General features: G+C 34.2%; 1 pseudogene; it reads left to right on the top strand.

Annotated features, from left to right (window-relative positions):
* LOC116279751 (tolloid-like protein 1) overlaps window positions 1-16,195 on the top strand; it is a 32,603-nt pseudogene extending 16,408 nt beyond the window's left edge.
* Window positions 16,196-17,559: the final 1,364 nt, after the last annotated feature.

The following is a 17,559-nucleotide window of genomic DNA, read 5'->3' on the forward strand; positions in this document are numbered from 1 at the left end:
AAATTGGATTAATATTTTTATTCATTTTATAACTGTTCAGGATAATAATATATGAGAATCTTAACAATGTATTTAGGTTACCTTAGTGTTTTTCTACACATTATCCAATTACATTTTTCTGACTTAACCCTGCCCAGATCAGCCTGAAATAATCATCTCCATTTTATAGCAAGAAAATTCACTCAAACTCAGAAAGTAACTAGCAAACTGAGAAGCTAGAACTTGAACCCAGGCTTTCTGACTCCCAGTCACAAACAGCTTCTAGTTGTAGAAAAAGATGTAGATTTTCCCTTTAGTATGATACAATCCAGTGCTGAACCAAACCTTCATTATCAATTATTCCAGAAGTTGTAAATCTTTCTGGAGAGGGCATACAGGAAATATTTTGGCTTTGCCACTAATACAGTTTGTTCAGATACTCAATTCTACTGTTGTATCACAAAAGCAGTCACAGACAGTATGTAAAGGAATGTGTCCAACAAAACATTCTTTACAAAAACTGGCTGCAGGCTGGATTCCACCCATGGGGTAGAGTTTACTGATCCCTGATCTCGCCTGTACTCTGACTTCTGAGAAGAAAACTGTTGACTCCCTAGAGAGTTTATTAGACTTGTCCAAACTACTTCTGGCTGGAGCCCAGAAATCTATTTTATTTTACTGCTTTTGATTCTAATGTCTCTTTCTAAAGAGCTATTTAATAATATCAGTCTAATTGACAAGATTTGTATCTTCCCCATTCTCAGCACTATAATGTATAAATTACTATTCTAATTGGTCTTTTGATGGTGTTCATGAAATTAGTTTAGGTAGTCAGTGATGACTTAATTATGCTAACAAAGTTCACTGACTACATCTTTCTCTGGAGGCTTCCAGACATCTGGTCCCTTGACTGTTGATCTGCCTTTCTTCAAGATTCTTCACTCTGCAGGATTGTAACACAAAGTCTTTAATAAGCAAAATCCACAGCAATTGTATCAATTTAACTTTGCAGAATAGCGACCAAGACTCATAACAGAGCAGAGGAAATTTTAGAATTCTTTGTAACTCCCTCAATCCCATGTTCCAAGGGAACTATGATTAATTTTCAGTTGATAAATGGTAAATTGACACTTACCATAAGACATAAAACATTTATAAAATTGTGCTATGTAGTTTTTATTTCATCATTTTTTTGAAACAAGATGCAACAGATTTACATAAAATAGTATAATAGAAAACCAGATATTTTCCAAGTGCTTTTAATTTGTAATTCAAGTATGGATTCTGCTAGTAACCTTAGTCAAAGGCCAACATTTTTCTTCTCCCTAAGATTTGATTTTAGGAAACCTATCTTTATTACATTTTCTACTTCTAAAGGACTGTTTTATATTAAAGTAGGCCAGTTTTGGTCTTTCGCAGTGCTTGGAGTTTAAAATAGAAGATTAAAAACAAGATAGGAAACTGTGCTGTTTAGGTTTACACCCCTCTTCCAACTGTGTGTGTGTGTTTTGGTGTGTTCCAAGCTTCAAATATCAACTATTTGTTAGCAATGCAACCGCATTGTTTCAATTTTGAATAAATTTTGATGATACACATCCCTCCAGTTTAGCTGTTTTTTCCCCTCATTCAGAAAGAGGTTGAAACTCTTTGCATACTATTATTTAAAAAAATCTTTAAATCTCAGAGGGAAACCACAAATGAGCCTTGAGGTCTACTGTTTGTGTCTATGTTCTAGTTTTGCCATCTCTGTTATAATAAATGAGTTCCCACATGATAATGTGGAGTTGAAACCCTAGTGGTCACTATAGGGAGACTACAAATGCAGACTGAAACTTAATACCAGACAGTGGTCGTATTCCTTATTTGTAGCAGACTTAAAGCAAGTACAAAGTTAAGGGGGAAACCAGAAATTATTTGCCAGTTACATCCAAAGAATAACTTGATGTTGCATTGGTACTCAGAGATAGAGGAGCAAACATATCGAGAACATCAGGAAAATAGAAGCCATGTGTTTTCATAATCAAGTACTGAGGATTATTGGAAAATACAGAAAAAAAGAAAGATGAGTCTTTTGCCTTTGATATTTTGGAAATTTTGTACACTTTTAGAATATTTGAAATGATAAAATCAGGTGAAGGAAAAGAAAAATGAAGGAAAAAGAAAAATGTGAACAATCCAGACAGATAAATGAAAAGTTTTATTAAACCAAATCAAATTATGCCATACCTACTGTATTGCATTTAAGAAAGCATGTCTCTATTCTCACATTTTTAATAGACTTCACCCTTTTGTAATCAAGAAAGTACATGCTTAAAGAAACTGATAAATGTTGAATTTAATGGTGAACGGCTAACACCATTATAAAGTACAAGTGAATCTCATTATAGCTAGACAAATTCTTATTTTTATTGGGAATTAAAACCAATGTTGGTATACAATTTCATCAATGATAATTGTGGTACTGAGATATAAGATGCCATGAGAAATACTGTTATGCTGTATTTTCATTTCAGGAAGTAAGCTAGTTAAGGATTGATTTGCCTTTCTGTTACTATTTACATTTCTGTTAAATACTGCGCTCAAGAAATGGGAGAAGTATATGTTTTCTAACACCAAAATGGTAGTTACTTTTAGGAAACATGGGTTCAAGATTGATTACGTATGTATTTTTTTTTTTTTTGCTTTTTTTCATTCCTTGAGAATCCTCTAAAATTCAGATTTTTATATGGTCACAAAGGGATTCTTTAAATAGTGTTACAAACTGTAGTTTTATATTAGAAGTATTTCAAATTCTCATAAACTGTTGCTTTTGGCCAAAGTCCATTTCTGTTTCTAGAGTAAAGAACAGGTTCACTATATACCTTAAGCATCTTGGATATTTTAAGCAGAATAGAGTTAGAAATAATTTTTTGAATACAAAAATATTTTCTGAATGAATTTTACCTCATTAGATACATGCATTTCTTAGTTTGGCTCTATTTTTGGTGTAATTAAGAAAAAAAAGTTGATTACTTGAAAAGTTGAGTCTTTTTGTAAAGCAGTAAGAAAATTGCCTTTTCTAACATTCTTGAATTATTTTAAAAAGCATTATTTCAAAACAAAGTACAGAATAAAGGCTTATGTACAAGATCTTTTAACTTCAAAGGTCTTTAAATATATATTCTTGGATCTAGAAAAACATAGTGACATCTGTTTTTGATGACAGTTACAGGGACAAATTTGAATTCTAGAGCTCTATTTAAAACATTTCAACATATGCAATGATAATGATCTTCAAAGATGGCACATGGTGGTTATTTTTAGTATGATTAAACATGTCTGAAATAAATTATTGAAAAGTAGAAAGTCATGGCAAAATCAGAAGTTTTCATGGTTTAATATTTAAGAAAATTCAAAACAAGCCATTTGAATAAAGATTTCTGTCTATTTCATAATTATGCAAATATGCAAATTAACTTTACAGAAACTTTGGTTTCATTGCTAAAATAATTTAGTTTGCTTATTGACATTGTGCTTCTGTTTTGTTAAACATTCACGTAAATGAGAAAATGGGATTTTTGAGGTGTTTTTTAAGAAGAAATTATAGAGAGATAATAATACAGGAAGAAAATAAAAAGAATTTGCTGTGAATCCCATTTTCACAGTAGTCCCGGGTTCCTAGCCTCTAGGAATCAAATCACCCATGTGCAGTTACGGTCATTTTTAATCTGTGTGTTTATTTGCTCCATTTTGAAGATCGTTTTAAATTTTACTGCAGTGGACCTGTACGAAAGTAGCTTGTGCTGGTGTGACTACATGGGTGCTGGAGAAAACCCCTCTCCTTGCTAAGAGATGATTCGCCCCCTCTGTGGCTGTGCATATGGTCTGTCCTGTCTGAAGGCAGTTCTTTCAAGAGTCATCTCAGAGTTTACAATGTATGAGACTAACATTTTCATTTGTATTATACCTTTTTCCAACCACAGCAAAAATACAGATGGATAAATAGATGATTGATTTAAAGTAGCTTAAAGTATGAGATGGTGCTTCTGTCTGAACATACTGGTTTAGAATAGCTTTCACATGCATTAAGCTTTTAGTGACCACTCATCACATGTCTCTGTGTTTTTAATTTAAAAATCAGTTTTAATGAGAAAACCAGATAAATTGTGCGTGTGTATGTGTGTGTGTGTGTGTGTGTGTGTTTTGTTTGCTAAGACACTAGAGCATGAGCTGTTAGGAACACATTTGGTCACTGGCTTCCTAAACCAAAGATGTTGGCTCTTACTGAAGATGTCACAGTGTTGCAGGTTTTTGTGGCTGAGAAACTGTAGTTTGTGTCATAAGTTATAGCTCAGATTTGGTGCTTACAAAAGTCTGCTGCCAACATGTAACCACAGACTACACCATTAGCTTGTGTGAGGCACTTTACTGTTGCCCTCAGTTTTACTTAAAGGTGAGAGCGGCTGTGAGTGTCTGAGCATCTACTCTATTGAATTTTTCTTTTGAGATTGTATCCTTTCCTTTATTTTTGAAGTAGCTTTGCTCAATTATGTCTATGTGTCATACAGATATTTTTTCTTAACATCTAAAACCTGCTGAATGGACACTGTTGTATTAAAGGTGACAGCAGTCTTAAGTCCAAGAGATCTCTAGAAATGCTTAAAAATAAGGAAAAATAAGGATCTGATCTAATTGATAAGTCAGGTCAAGGAAAATACTGTCTTGAACATTGTATCTTAGCCTAGCTGAAGCCATTTGTAATATATGTATGTATGTTCCAAAGAAAACATTTCATTAAACTCTTTTGGTCATGTCAGGGTGATGTGTTTTGGTAATGGTCATGGCTCTAGTACTGGGGGTAGAGATAGGAACCAAATCATGTTTTATGTATTTAATTTGTAGCTAAGCAGAAAGCAGTTAGAATATAGAGTCACATTTAGTAGCTAAGCAGAAAGCAGTTAGAATATAGAGTCACATTTAGGAGGCTCTCTTTATTCTTTTATTTCTTTTAGATAGATTCTGTGGGGACAGATTGCCTGAAGCTCTTACCTCTGCAGACAGCAGAATGTGGGCTGAGCTTCACAGCAGCAGTAACTGGGTGGGACAGGGGTTTGCAGCTGCCTGCATAGGCAGGTCACACTGAGTTTTACAGGTGACTTCCCCTTAGATCTCTTAACAGAAGTGTCCTTTCTCTCAGTTTCATTAGAATGATCTTATTTTAATTATGAAGTTTCCTAACCTGTATTATAATGTTTATCAGGATGATTTTCATAAAAATCCCTGGTAAATTTAAATCCCAAGAACAGCCTGTTTTCTGGTACCAGTAATGTTGTAACATAAATGTACTCATCCAGGAAGTGTGGGGGAAAACTCATCAGGGATGTGTCAGAAACGGCAACAAATGGTACAAGAGTTCTTAGACTTCGGCTGTGTTTTCATGGTAGTAGTAATATATGAAGAAATAGCCACTTCCCTTTACTGAGCTGGTGTGTGTTTGATGCCTGTACTGCTGAAGTACCTATACTACTAGAAACTGCACAGTTCTGGGGCTTTGTCTAAATGAGAGCACAGGCATTCAAGAAGAATTTCCTAGATGGTTCACTCTATACGTCTTTAAAACAATAAACTGGCATCATGCTTCCTGGCTTTAAAAACAGCTCCCTTCTTTCCAGGTAATGTGTGGAGAAGACCCTTCTTGCTCCTGCCTCTGCCCGGATAATTTATTTTATCTAAATTAAGATAATTTAAAAGACAGAAGATTTCTTCTTCCCTTAGACTTTTAAGAGAACAGAGGCATTTGTTTTCGAGATTAACTGGGTGGCAGTGAAGAGGCTGGTTTGGATGGAGCCAGTGATGTTGAGCACAAGGCCTGCTCAGGGCCAGAGGCCCAGGGAGTTCTGTGCAGCAACTTCACCTGAGGTTGAAAGACCAAAAGAAGCAGTTCAGGGAGTCACAGAACAAACTCACACAGAAGAAATTTACAGAATTTCTGAAAGTTTTTTAAAAGTAAACCAAAAAATGCTTGTTTTTGTAAAGATGTGAATTAACAGTGGTTACTCCTCTGCTGACTATTACCTATTGTTTATAGTTGAGTGGTTAGGCTGTTTTGTTTGTTTGTTTGGGGTTTTGTTTTTGCCAACTAAATATTTACAACCAGCCAACCTTGATGTTTCTAACCTGGTCTGTAGGTACTCAGCTACAGGCATGGAACTAAAATGTTACCTTAGAAGAAAATGAAAATGCATGTCTGGGTTTATTTACTTGTTTCTTTTGGCTTTCCTCAGCTGTTTGTGGAGGTGAGATACATAAAAATGAAGGAAGATTCATTCTTCTAACTAGCCTGATGACTACAGGCTCAAGAAAGAACGTGTATGGAAAACAGCAGTGACAGAAGGCTGCTATGTCAGGCCGACCTTTCAGGCCTTTGAGGTAAAGTCCCTCAGGCAGCCTTCCCAGGGCACATCCTCCATAAATGACTGTACATTTAAGGGGAACCTCATTAAAGAAACAAAGAACTAGAGAAGCAGCTTTTTAATCAGCGAAGACGCAACGGATTGCCTATAAAATGTAACATTAAGAGTGAGGAGGGATTTTTTTCTTCTTTCCTCTTACTGCAGACATTTTCAAGAAGATTAAAGTGAATTTACATTATCTGTGCTTGTTGAATTAGAATGTTTGAAGCCCTGACAACAGTTTCTTTTACCAAATGCCCAGGCTTGTTTCACAAAGGATACTTGAAGGGTCCATTAAATAAGAAAACTTTTATTTCTCTTCTAAACTAAGAGGTGAAAAGGTAGATTGTCCTTTGTTGTTGTTGTTAGGGGAAATCCATTTTTCATTTTTTATCATTAAGCAGGAAATTGTTTATATCAGAAATAGAGATTTAAATATTCTTAGGAGCTTTTGACTTCATCAAAAATATTTATTGAGAAAGAGCTCAGCACCAACATTGCATTATTAGGTGAGGGCAGAATAAACCAAAGGCCAGTCAGAGGCCTGTGTCCAGTCCTCTTCCAGGGTTCATCTGTGGAAGCTCCAGCTCCAGCCCCCAGTCCCAGTCTGACCCTGCCAGCTCCAGCCTTGGGTTCTGGGTCTCAGAGACCCTAAGTTGCTCTCAGCTGCCTCCAAGGGGCTGCTGTGGTCTCCTCCAAGGCTCCAGCTCCCTTTCTGTCCCAGTGGACCTCCCCACAGGACAAGGGGCTTCCCAGGGGAGGATGCTTCTCCTCCTTTGCTGCTCCCTCCCCCAGGGGACAGGTCCCACCCCAATTTCCTTTTTTTCTACCCGGTTTTGTGAGGATTATCTTTGTATTTCTGATTGTAAGATATTCTGCCAAAGTTCAGTATGTATTCTGTGAGGTTCCTTATTCAGATGTAGTTTTGATGTATTCACGAGAGAGCGTGAGCTGAGTCCTACTCTGCCATCTTGGCCATCTTCCCCCCAAATTTTTATCTTGGTACTATTGACCCTTTGAACAACACAGGTTCAACAGAGATCCACTTTTATGTGGATTTAAAAAAAAAGCATAGTACCTGATATTTTCATTTTCTTTAAGTGTGGGGAAGAGTTTTTGTTTGATTAGAGATCACAATATATGGAATCAAAAGAACTAGGGTTTGAGTGGTGAATCTTTCCAGACCATTTCAGCCTCCTTCCCTTGGATAAGTCATTTATCAATTTGTTTGTTTATCAACTGCACCAGCTTGGCACCCCTAACTCCAACATTGTTCAAGAGTCAACTGTACCTTTTGAATTACCTGAGTAAAAATAATCCTTTAATTTCATTAAATGTTTTATATTAGTTAAAGTTAAGTAGACTAGTCTTTGTGAATGAACTAGGAAGCCAGAACAAGGAGATCTTAATTAGTTAAAATTTTTATGCTTTCCCTGTCCTATTTTTGGATATTTGGCTACGAATATATATTGGTTGATGACAATAAAAGAGAAGTATCTCTTCAGAATTACAGTTTAGGTTACCATTCTACTCTGAAAGATTAGATCAAATAAACTTGCCCAAGCTTGCATAATTATTGGTAGCGCTGTGATTGAAACCAGTTTCATGGCCTGGCACTCCTGCACCCAGGTCTTGGTCACAAAGTGAGGCATCTGTATTCTCTCATGGCATTAAATTTATTCCCTTCATAAGTACTGTCATTTGTACATTTGTATTGCTTGATCACTGAATGTCAGTCAGGGACGTGTCTGTTTATTCATCACTGTTCATACACTATCAAGTATATATTAGCTGGCAATAGATTTTCAGTAAATATTTATTAAATTTATGAGTGAGTTAAAAATAATTGTGTCATGAAGGAAAAAAATCAAATGGCAACATTGAAAAACCAGAATCATATGAAAATAGACCTAACCCAGACTCGTGGTTTTGATTTTCACATGGTTGTGCATATTTGTTTTTTCTCCTCCATTTCTGAGCTATAGTTACTTATGTATCAGTATTTGTTAAATATTAAAAAGAAATAATAAAAAATTAAACATTATACTGGTATATCTGAAAATGTTTATCTATTCAACTTTTTTCCTTTTTTCAAAATTCCTTTTAACAATAGCATTATTACTTTGACTTTACTGTATTTTCCTATATTAAAATTGATTTATTTTTAATAATAAATGCTAATCTAAATTGTTTTTGTTAGTCATACTTTTCTTTAATATTTTTCCCAAAGCAAAAAATAATGATTTAAAAATTATTTCAAGTGTATACAATTTTAAGTTACATTATCTATAAAAAGTTTAATCATTTTTGTAGTTGGTAGCATTCATTATATTTTGAAATTGCATTCCAGCAGTCATAGAAGACAGTATTTTTATTATGGTAAAAATAGACATGACAGAAAATTTACCATCTTAACTGTTTTTTAAGTGTACAACACAGTAGTGTTAAGTACACTCATACTGTTGTGCAATCAACCTCAAGAAGTCTTTTCATCTTGCAAAGCTGAAACTCCTTACCCAGTAAGCAACAATTCCCCATTCCCTCTTCCCCCCAGCCCCTGGTGATCACACTTCTGCTTTATTTCTCTATGAAGTTGACTACTCTTGGGTACCTCATATAAGTGGAATCACAATATTTAACATTATTTGGTGACTTTTTAAAATTGCACTTAGTGTAATATCCTCAAGGCTCTTGCATGCTGTAGCACATGAAAGGATTGCCTTACTTTTTAAGGCTAATACTCCATTATGTATATACAATATTTTGCTTATCCACTCATCCACTGATGGACATTTGGGTTGCTTCCACCTCTTGGCTATTATGAATAATGCTGGTATGAATGTGGATATACAAATCTCTCTCCAAGACCCTGCTTTCAATTTTTAAAATATATACCCAGAAGTGGAATTGCTGAACCATATGGTAATTTTATTTTCAATTTTTCAGAGAGTATGAGAGAGCTTTTGCTGAAACTATTACCTCTAAGTTTTGGAGTTTTCAGAGGTTTTTACAAACATCTAGGTATCACAGTAGATGATTTTGCAATGTTACAGTTGGAAATTTGATTATAAAATTAAGGCAAAGTGTGTGAATGTGTCCTAACCCTTGGCCTGGTCTCTTGCACCAGGGCGGGGCTTTCCTGCAGTGTCAGGGCTCACCCCCACGCACTGGCCACAAAGCTCTGCACTGCTAGGCAGTGTTAGAATGAAAGGCTGACTACTTCAGGTTACATTTAATTGATTTTAGTTCTTGCTAAATAAAATCACTCAGCTTTTCCATGCTTCCTCTCTAACCTGCCAGTAAAAGGCCTGAGCCTCCACTTAGTAATGAAATGTAGTATTAATTCCTTCAAGCTAAACTTTGTACTTGTCCTTCCTTCTTTGTGTATTTAGATCTACTTCCATTGTCATTTATAAATCAGTTTCCAAAAAGATCTTCACAGCTTACTATCCCTTTCACTGTTTTCTCTATACACATATGAGATCTGTTTATATTATGATAAACTTGCCACACTGCTGTATGTTTTATGCTCTGATTACCTTAAAGTCTATAATAAACCAGCATCATCAGTATCAAAACATTTATTACATGTATAATTGTGTGTGACATTGAGTTCAGGTCCCAGATCTATGAACTGTGTCCATGCTTTAAATCAAGACAAAATTGCTTTTCTTTCTTTGATTTTGTGAACCATTGACTTTGGTGTTTTTTCTCATAGTTCTTAAGGTTACTAGCATAACATTAATGGACTTACCCACTTTTTAGCTTCAACCATATTTATTTCTATCTATTCTGTATACTGATTGATACAGTAATTGATACAGCTGTAGAAAACGTTATACAAATAACAAATAGAATAACTCAAGCTCTCATTTGTGCTCACCATCATTACTGTTGTGTAAATATAATTGAAGAGGTATAATTTTAACACCAATAGAGCAGATTTATTGTGCTGACTTTGCAATTAGGATTACTGTAATTACACTGGAAAAAATATGTAAATAAAGATCATTGAGGTCATTGATATCTTATGTCAACAACAATGACATTTACTTATGGGAATATAGTGTGTATTTCCATTGTGTTACCCCTAATACCAGGTGCATAATACTTAATATGTAACTAATAGGTAATTCATAAATAGATACTGATGGAGTTAATCCTAAAATTAGTCATTTTTTGTGTACTTACCCATGAGATATTTATACTTTGTATGTCATATAAAATATTTGAACCTCTAACTTTTACCAAGTAAGCATTGAATATGTTATAAATTTAAATTTAAAGAGATCTACTGTGTAACTATTAAAGGGACAGAGTGAGTTTTATATATGGGGAAATATCCATCATCCTATTTCTCTTTAATCATTGAAGAAATGTAATTTTTTCAATAATTTGTATCCTGTTTTCTTTGTACTGTAATTTTTTAAGCAGTGATTTCTTCAAAATAGTCATTTCAAATCTTTTTAAATTAACCTCCTTATTTTTTTGCCTGGTATGGCTCCTAGTATGAAGCACTGTGATTTTATTTTACTAATTGACCTTCTGTGGCAAGCATCTTTTCTTCATTGTGTGTTCTCACTTTCTTTCCTCTTTGAACTTAGCCTCTCCTGCCTCTTCCAGTGTGATTCATGAGTTGGGAGCAGTTCATTCTGTGCTGATCAAGCAGCTGAAGAAACGTTGGCTGACTGAGACCTTTGGTTATTTTCCCTACACTTTTCATCACTAGTTCAGTTCTCTTTATGCTTTTACCAGGCTCTATACTGTAAGAGTTTTAGATGTTATTTTATATGTCCCCTTGACCAGAGAATAGCCTTTGGTCATCTGAAAGTGTTCTCATATTTATAGAGACCTCTGATTTTGAAGGGAGTATATTAAGGACTGAGAGCTGGTCAGATGGCCCTTGCCATCCCTGGTGACATTTCATTACCAGTGGGACTGCTAGCTCGCTCTCATCTCCCTGTTTAAATATGCTTTTAAAATGAGATATTTTTAATGTTAAATATTTTCCAATTCTTTCTCATAATTCCACACATACAGAATACATTTTTTAGGAAAAAAATCTATATTTATGAGTCAAAGTGACTTCCTACTGATACTGTAATTTAAAATTGCAACCTTAACTCCCTGCATCCACTTCTCATATTTCCTATCTTGTTTCATGTTGTATTTTTCCATAGAATGCATTGCTTTCTTGTATTTTATGATTATTATTTACCCTGTTTATTGTTTCTTCATTCTTTTCCCACCAGGATAAGCTCCAGGAAGGTGAGGTTCTTTGTTATTTGGCAGGACAATGTATACTACATTAGGAGGGGTGCCCAGCAGAGAACAGGCACTGAATATTTGATGAAGGAATGAATGAATCCTGATTTGTGATTGGGAAAAGGGCAGCAGCAAAGGCAGTACTTAGTTTTAATCAAATCTGCTTCAGAATCTGTTTTTGTCTGTTTGTTCTTCTGCTGCCTAATTTGAAGACTGTAATTGTTAATATATTCACAGATCAGGAAATGGATCTTCACCCAACTGTACCAGCAGTTTCAGGCATACAGGTTTTAGTTCATGGAATGAACGTGATTCTTGACATTCTTTTTGTACTAGGAGAATCCCATAGTTTAGCGAATTGTATGTTGAATGATGGTTGATGAGATGTAATATTGTTCATGGTTTATTAATTACAGATGTCAGTGCTTTCTGGCTTCAAATACCTAATAAGTAATTGACTCTGCTAAGACTTCAGGGTTATTGCCCATTTTCTATGAAAAAATAAAAGCAAGAATTTATTTTGAAATGGTCTTGTGATTTGTAGAACAATGTATAAATTTTGATTTGTTTGAGAAGTTCAGGGCTAAAACACAGGTCCATGAACATGTACTTCTTTATAAAGTTTTATAGATCAATAGTCTGAGCTAATATTTGCATTTTAATTGTTTAAGAAGGAGACTGAGTTCCAAGTTGCACAGGTTGAGTGGGATGTGTTAAGGTAAAAGGGCTCATCTAAATAAGCCCCATTACCCTGAGGCGGGGATCCAGTGCTGGTTCTGCAGTGGACAAGTCTTCTCACACACAGCTATGCTAACTACAAATAAAGAATTCCATAGACTAGAAAAATATGTAATCCCATGTTATCAAATTTGTCTTCAAAAGAGATACACAACCTAAAACTACAATATCTTGAATTCAGCTTCTCTATTAATAAAATTCTGGCTTTGTTGCTGAACTATGATGAAATAACATATCTAGCCCAGATATCTAATGATAACTTTAAGTCCGAATTTTCTTGAATTCTGTTTTCCAAAGAATTAATTCTTGTATTTTTATTTTATTTTAAAAGGTGGTTAGCTTCCATTGATCCTAAAGCATGTGGATGCACTGTTTCATAGATATTTTTCCACTGTGTCTACCAGATTAATACAACCTTTATTCACAGATAGTGTAGGTATTACCAGGCACCCTCATCAGAAACGCTCTCATTTGGTATATGTCATTTGTTCCCCGGCCAGGTCAGCACTATGGCACTGAGAACGCATAATGTTCTTTCCATAGTAATTGTTTTATCTATTAATGAGATAGATCTTCACATATTTTTACTGTTGCAGATTGAAAGGCATGATAATTGTGCCTATGACTACCTAGAAGTTCAAGATGGAACCAGTGAAAATAGCCCTTTGATAGGGTGTTTTGGTGGTTATAATAAACCTAAAGATATCAGATCTACCTCCAATACCTTATGGAAGAAATTTGTTTCTGATGGAACACAGCAGGGTTTGCTACCAATTTTTTAAAAAGGTATTTTGAAATAATGTAAAGTGTAAGCTTTTCTATCTCTAGAATAAATGTGATATTTAGCTTTGAATTAGGGGAGAACTAGAGTAAAGTAATTTTGAAGGTTGAAGTATGTTCATAAGGATATTTCAATGGTTTTTTGATGGAAAAGCTTATTGGTAAAATACTGCAATTTGGAGCTTTATAGCACAGTGTAGGAACTCCATTAGGATAATCTGCCATCTGTTTTTTATGAAATAGCCAAAAGAGCAAAATCCAGAAAGGGATATACATGCAGGATGGAAATACTTGCAATGTAATCAACAAAGGGTTCATAGCCTAAAGGGGGTTATTGACATACAGTTCATCAATTTATTTCCAGGGGGGGAGCATTCCTAAACCATCCCTTAGAGAAGAGCATTCCACCACATTAGAAATAATTTACGCTCCTTAGTGGAAAATTCTGATACCTAAAATGTCTTTTTGACAAATAATGATTAGCAATCAGCTTTAATTTTGAATTGCATAACCAAATTTTAGTTTATTTTTGTGTCCCATGTTTGGTGTGTATTTCTGAGTTAAAAAGAAATCTGTGTTAGTGAAAATAATACCAGATTTGCATTTAGAAAATTCCTAGGTGCTTAGGAAGTGTGTTATTGTAGAATAAGATTATTTTATGGGAAGAGAAAATAAATTTTCTCTCCACTGATTTTTACAGAATAGATGATGGATTCAGTTGTGTATGTCAGATTTTAGTGTGACTAATATCTCGATATTTTTATTATTCAAAGAGCAACAATATAATAGATTTCCCCTGAGCTTTACTTAGATATTCATTATATGAATTGAAAGGTGGAGAACTTGGCACTTTTATGGTATGTATTCAAAGTATTCATTAAAATGTTCATTTACATGCTTTGAATCTTCTTTATGTGTTACACTTTACAGTAGAAGAAACAAGCTATGTCTCTCATGCGATGTTTATATATTGGGTTATCACAATGCTTAAGTGTTTTGGTAATGCATAATTTCTCCAGAGAATATAGTTTGCTGTTTTCCTAGCTCAAAATAGGTTATTCCTAAAGAGTGAAATTATGGAGTACTCTGTTATATGTTTTTTTAAGATAGTATATATTTTTATGTGTCTATTTCATATGTATGGTTCATGTTTTCATATACAATTAAAATAGTGTATGTGTTTATAAAAAATGATTATTATATCTTCTGGATCAGTATGTCTATATGAAAAAAGTACTGCATGCTTTAAATTTTTCTTTTTAAACTTTTCTTTCTTTTTAATTTTTAGTCACCATTAACTGTTTCTTAATAATGATATTTCTTTTAAAGCACTTTTTAGACTACCTAGCAAACTATACTATGAAATGAACAGGTGAATCTTTTTTTCTGTAAGTTTTTTATTTCATTCTAAATTTAATAATCCTCTTTGACATTAAGTTCAGGAAAAAACACATTCTGTGTCTGAGATAAGGTGATCTTCCATTGGCCCAGTCCTTCTGGTTCTTAAACAATTCTTAGATTGTAATGACATGGATTCCTGTATTTCATCCATCAAGGGCTTGCAAATTGTTCTGGCTCCTTTGTTGAAAAAATCAATTGTCTCAATTTCATTCAGAGCTATTAAGCATTGTATTTTCAAAAAATTATGCATTAGTCTATAAAAATGAAATATTCTAGCTGTTGTCTGATTGTTGCCACATTTGTAGGGGAAGATGAGTGTGCCAAACCTGACCATGGAGGCTTCCAGGAGCATTGCCTGAACACACTGGGCAGTTACTAGTGCTCATGTGAGCCTGGTTACAAGCTGGGACCTGACAAAAGGACCTGTGAAGGTAGCGCTGGATTTGCACATGGTGTTCCCTGCCCGAAACCCCTGCCCATTTCTTTCTTTCAATTTCATTCTTTCTCTCTTTCTGCCTCCCTCTTCTACTGGAATGAAATGCACACAGTTATGAAGAAAATGTGATACCTTTGAAACAGAAGACATTGTATATCAGATAATAATAATGTAGCTGTTATTTCTGTGGGACTCCTAAAAATAAATATTTTGCATTATAAAAATTTACCCAAAACATAAAAGTACAGATAGAGTTTTTAAAGTATATTCATAAATATATTGATATTTATATTAGTTCACATACATAAACACATTTACATACATATACATATATCCAAAGAAGCAATTAAAGAGACCAGTTATTTAGCTAAGTCTTGACTCCCCAGGAATTAATCAGAAACTACGTACAATATGTGTTCTTTTCATCTGACTTGCTTTTGAATATCCTAATTTTGCTAATTTCCCTATCAATAAAAAGGAAAGGTAAAATAAATAGTACCTTTTTAAAAAATTAAAGTATAGTCAATGGCACCTCTTTTATGCATATTTACTATTTATCTTGCATGCTAGCTCAACTTTCTCCAAGAGTTGCTTGTCTTGGAAAAGAGCATTTGAGGAACTAAATAACTGATGCTTACCATCAGACTATATTGTGCTTTACATAAATCTTTTTACTAATTTTCACAACCACCATATGGAGTAGATATTATTACACACATTTAAAAGAGAAGAAAACTGACCCCCAGTTTTCTTTATATTGCTCTCCCACTTTAAAGTGATCTAAAATGTCATAGTCCAGCCATCATCTGGCTCCAAAGCTACAAAATAACCCCTCGTAAATGGGATCAGATGATCAAAACAGTTGTCCTGAAGACTGAGGACAGAGACTGCAACTTTCTAGATTTCAAGAAGTCCAGAAGACAGTTGAAATTTAATGCTGAGATGTTTGATTATCAGTTGAAAGGTGCTTCGAAGGGGATGACTTTATTTGGAGAAAGCTTTTCCTCTTCTTTCTCTTTAGCGGCTTGTGACAGACTTCTTACAAAACTGAATGGCACCATAGCCACTCCAGGCTTGCGTGTGGCAAATGGCCGCACCGACACAGTACAGAGCTTCTATGAAGTCTGAGTTTTTTGAATTGGAGGGCAATGAAGTAAGTGAATAATAAATATAAATTTTTATATTATGTTTTGGAAATCCCTAAAGGCAATCTGGTAAACTAAAAGAGAGAGGGGGAGAGAGAGAGAAAGAAGGAAGGAAGGGAGGGAGGAAGATGGAAGGGAAGGAAGGAAGACTCATTGCAGGAGTACAGTAGTATAAATGCTCCAGTCTTTGCTCTATTTCTCATTTCTGCAACTGCTTAGATTTCCTCTTGGCACTGGATGATATTTAGACTGTTTCTGGGAGACTAAAAATTCCTCAGAGGGAGTGTTTACTTAGTGTATGTACATACAGCATTTTCCTCATTAAAGTACTATGAAAATATTAGGGTCATGTCATATAGACTTTTCTAGAAAAAATAAACCAAAATTCACTGAAGTCATTACAAAAATACCTATTCAGGAGAACCTGGTATATTGCACTTTTGAAAATGAGTATATTTTTCATTTTATAAATAGTTTTTCATTATGAATTTGCTCATGGTTTACAAGTAAAGATGAATTTTTTAACCTCAATAACAGATGCATTTAGTTGACACTATCTTTCTTTAACAAAATATAGCTTACTCTAATAAAGATCTAGTTTTCTGTCTTGTATGTGTCTTATATGATTGGTCAATGTTGGTTTAAGCCCAGAGAAAATGTAGCAAATGTTTGTTTTGATTGAGCTTTCCCACTTGCTGTCTTTTTCTCTTTCTCCCACATTCTTTCTCCCAACAACATTCTATGTTTATTTTAAAATAAACAAGATTTGAAACGTCTATGTGTGATAAAATTCACTCTGAAAAATGATTTTGTCTTTGATATATATCTGTTGAACACTTGCAAAGAAGTGAGAGAACAGAAATATAATGTATCAGTGGCTGGGCAATAATATTGGTAATATTTGTGGGATTTTATACCATAATTTTATCTTTGTGTATGTATCTGTGCTTCTTTTTTTCTCCTCCTACTTTTTCTTCTTTCTTTTTAATTACTTTTTTAAAAAGTTCTGCTTCTAGAAGTCAAGGCACTTTTGTGCATTTTTTAGTCTTTTATCAATGGCTTTGAGGTAAAAAGAAGCTGCAGACTTTCATGTTTCCTTAAAGGAAATTAAAGTCTGAAATGTGATGAACTCATATTTCAAAGAACTGTAGAAGTTTAGAGCTCAGCAGACCTTTTGCTATCTTTACAGCATGTGTAAATTTTATGATGGAAAAAAACTGTAACATATTTCTAATGTAAGTTATCCACATGAAACACCATTTTTCTTTAATAATTACCTGGAATTTGGGGAAATATTAAAATGAAGAATATATATTCATAGTAATCTTAGAAAAGCTTTCATATGAGCAGCACTTTTGGAAAATAGGGATCTTCCTGCCAGTTC

Source organism: Vicugna pacos, chromosome 31 (assembly GCF_048564905.1).
Source record: "Vicugna pacos chromosome 31, VicPac4, whole genome shotgun sequence".
Taxonomy (NCBI): Eukaryota; Metazoa; Chordata; class Mammalia; order Artiodactyla; family Camelidae; genus Vicugna; species Vicugna pacos.